Source organism: Malurus melanocephalus, unplaced genomic scaffold (assembly GCF_030028575.1).
Source record: "Malurus melanocephalus ecotype Western Australia unplaced genomic scaffold, MMel_1.1 scaffold_1620, whole genome shotgun sequence".
In the NCBI taxonomy this organism is placed as follows: domain Eukaryota; kingdom Metazoa; phylum Chordata; class Aves; order Passeriformes; family Maluridae; genus Malurus; species Malurus melanocephalus.
The window spans coordinates 10,838-13,641 of record NW_026624852.1 but is presented as its reverse complement, the minus strand read 5'-3'; positions in this window follow the sequence as shown (position 1 = coordinate 13,641).

Sequence of the window (2,804 nt, the reverse complement as noted above, 5' to 3'; positions counted from 1 at the left end):
CCCAAAAGGGGCTCTGAGCTCTCCCTGTGTCCTTCCCTTCTCCAGGGGAACATTCCCAGCTCTCCTGGCTCCAGAGGAGCTCCACAATCCTGGAGCAGCTCCAGGGCCTTGTCTGGATTTTCTCCAGCAGCTCCACATCCTCCTGAAGTTGGGATTTGAGAGGTGGATGTGGGGCAGAGGAGCAGAATTCCCCCCTTTCCCACATCCTTCTCCCGGCCCCAATTTGTGTTGGGATCGCCCCATCCCAGCTTCTCCCACCCTTGGCCTTGCTGAGCCCCACGAGGTTCCCCCATCCCCGCTCCAGGAGCTAATTAGCTAATTAGCCTTCTCTCCCATTCCCAATTAGGCCCGGACCCCGCTGCTCGCCCATTCAGCCTCCGGAGGGGCCGGCACACCGGGAGCCCCCTCCCCGCCTTTTGTCCCTTTATTCCCAAAGTGACCATCCGGCCTTTTATTCCTGTTCCCTTCCCAAACCTCTCGCACTTCCCTTCCCCCAGAAGGAGTTTCTGGGATCTTTTCTTTTCTCCCATGTCCCCTCAGCCACCCTGGAGCCACCCACGGGGGATGGGGACATTGGGAGTGTCCCTTCCCCTGGCAGGGGGGTGTCCAGCTCAGTCCCAAGGGCCGTCACCCCCTGGGGACACTCCCGGCTTCCCTGGAAGCCTGTGGCAGCAGCGATTGGGGTGACAGTGGGTCATCGACAGAGTGCTTGGGTGATATGGAAATGGAGCCATCCATGAATTTATCCCATCCCTTTATCCCATGATTTATCCCATCCCTTTATCCCATGAATTTATCCCATCCCTTTATCCCATGAATTTATCCCATTCCTTTATCCCATGCATTTATCCCATCCCTTTATCCCATGAATTTATCCCATGCATTTATTCCATTTGTTTATCCCATCCATCCATCCATCCATCCATCCATCCATCCATCCATCCATCCATCACTGTCCATCCCTTTCTATCCACCCCTCCATCCATCCATCCATCCATCCCTGGAATCCCGGAATGTTTTGGGTTGGCAGGGACCTTAAAGCCCATCCGGTTTCATGGGTTTCACCTCCCGCTATCCCAGGTTGCTCCAAGCCCCATCCAGCCCAACTTTGGACCTGTGCCCTCAGCCATGCCCGGGTCTGGGATGCTCTGTCACGATAGGGGTGGAAATCACGACAGCAATGACAAGGGACGGCCCAGAAAGGGGATCGGGATGGGGGAGGGAGGAGGAGGAGGAAGAGGAAGGGAAGGAAAATGAAGAAGAGAAGGTGGAGAAGGTAGAAGAGAAGAGGAAGAGAGAAGAGGAGGAGAAGGAGAGGAAGGAAAAGGAGGAAGAAGAGAGGAAAAGGTGGAGTAGGAGGAGGAGAAGAGGAAAAAGGACAAGAAGAAGAAATAGAAGGAGGAGGAGAAGAGGAGGAGGAGGAGAGGAAGGAAAAGGAGGAAGAAGAGAGAAAAAGGGGGATTAGGAGGAGGAGAAGAAGAAGGAAAAGGACAAGAAGAAGAAATAGAAGAGGAGGAGGAGAAGAAGAAGAAGAAGATGATGAAGAAGGGAAGGGAGAGGAGAAAGAGAAGAAGAGGAAGAAAAATGAGGAGGAGGGGAAGGAGGAGAAGAAGAAGAGAAGGAAGAGGAGGAGAAAGAGAAGNGAGGAGCAGAATTCCCCCCTTTCCCACATCCTTCTCCCGGCCCCAATTTGTGTTGGGATCGCCCCATCCCAGCTTCTCCCACCCTTGGCCTTGCTGAGCCCCACGAGGTTCCCCCATCCCCGCTCCAGGAGCTAATTAGCTAATTAGCCTTCTCTCCCATTCCCAATTAGGCCCGGACCCCGCTGCTCGCCCATTCAGCCTCCGGAGGGGCCGGCACACCGGGAGCCCCCTCCCCGCCTTTTGTCCCTTTATTCCCAAAGTGACCATCCGGCCTTTTATTCCTGTTCCCTTCCCAAACCTCTCGCACTTCCCTTCCCCCAGAAGGAGTTTCTGGGATCTTTTCTTTTCTCCCATGTCCCCTCAGCCACCCTGGAGCCACCCACGGGGGATGGGGACATTGGGAGTGTCCCTTCCCCTGGCAGGGGGGTGTCCAGCTCAGTCCCAAGGGCCGTCACCCCCTGGGGACACTCCCGGCTTCCCTGGAAGCCTGTGGCAGCAGCGATTGGGGTGACAGTGGGTCATCGACAGAGTGCTTGGGTGATATGGAAATGGAGCCATCCATGAATTTATCCCATCCCTTTATCCCATGAATTTATCCCATCCCTTTCTCCCATGAATTTATCCCATCCCTTTATCCCATGAATTTATCCCATCCCTTTATCCCATGAATTTATCCCATCCCTTTATCCCATGAATTTATTCCATTCCTTTATCCCATGCATTTATTACATTTGTTTATCCCATCCATCCATCCATCCCTCCATCCATCCATCCATCCATCCCTCCAGCCATCCATGGAATCCTGGAATGTTTTGGGTTGGAAAGGACCTTAAACCCCATCTGGTTTCACCGTTTCACCTCCCTCTATCCCAGGTTGCTCCAAGCCCCGTCCAGCCCAGCTTTGGACACGTGCCCGATCATTGCAGCCCCTCAGCCATGCCCGGCTCTGGGATGGGGGAGGAAATCACGACAGCAATGACAAGGGACGGCCCAGAAAGCGGATCAGGATAGGGGAGGGAGGAGGAAGAGGAAGATGGAGAAGGTAGAAGAGAGGAGGAAGAGGGAAGAGGAGGAGAAGGAGAGGAAGGAAAAGGAGGAAGAAGAGAGAAAAAGGGGGATTAGGAGGAGGAGAAAAAGAGGGAGAAGAAGAAAAAGAACAAG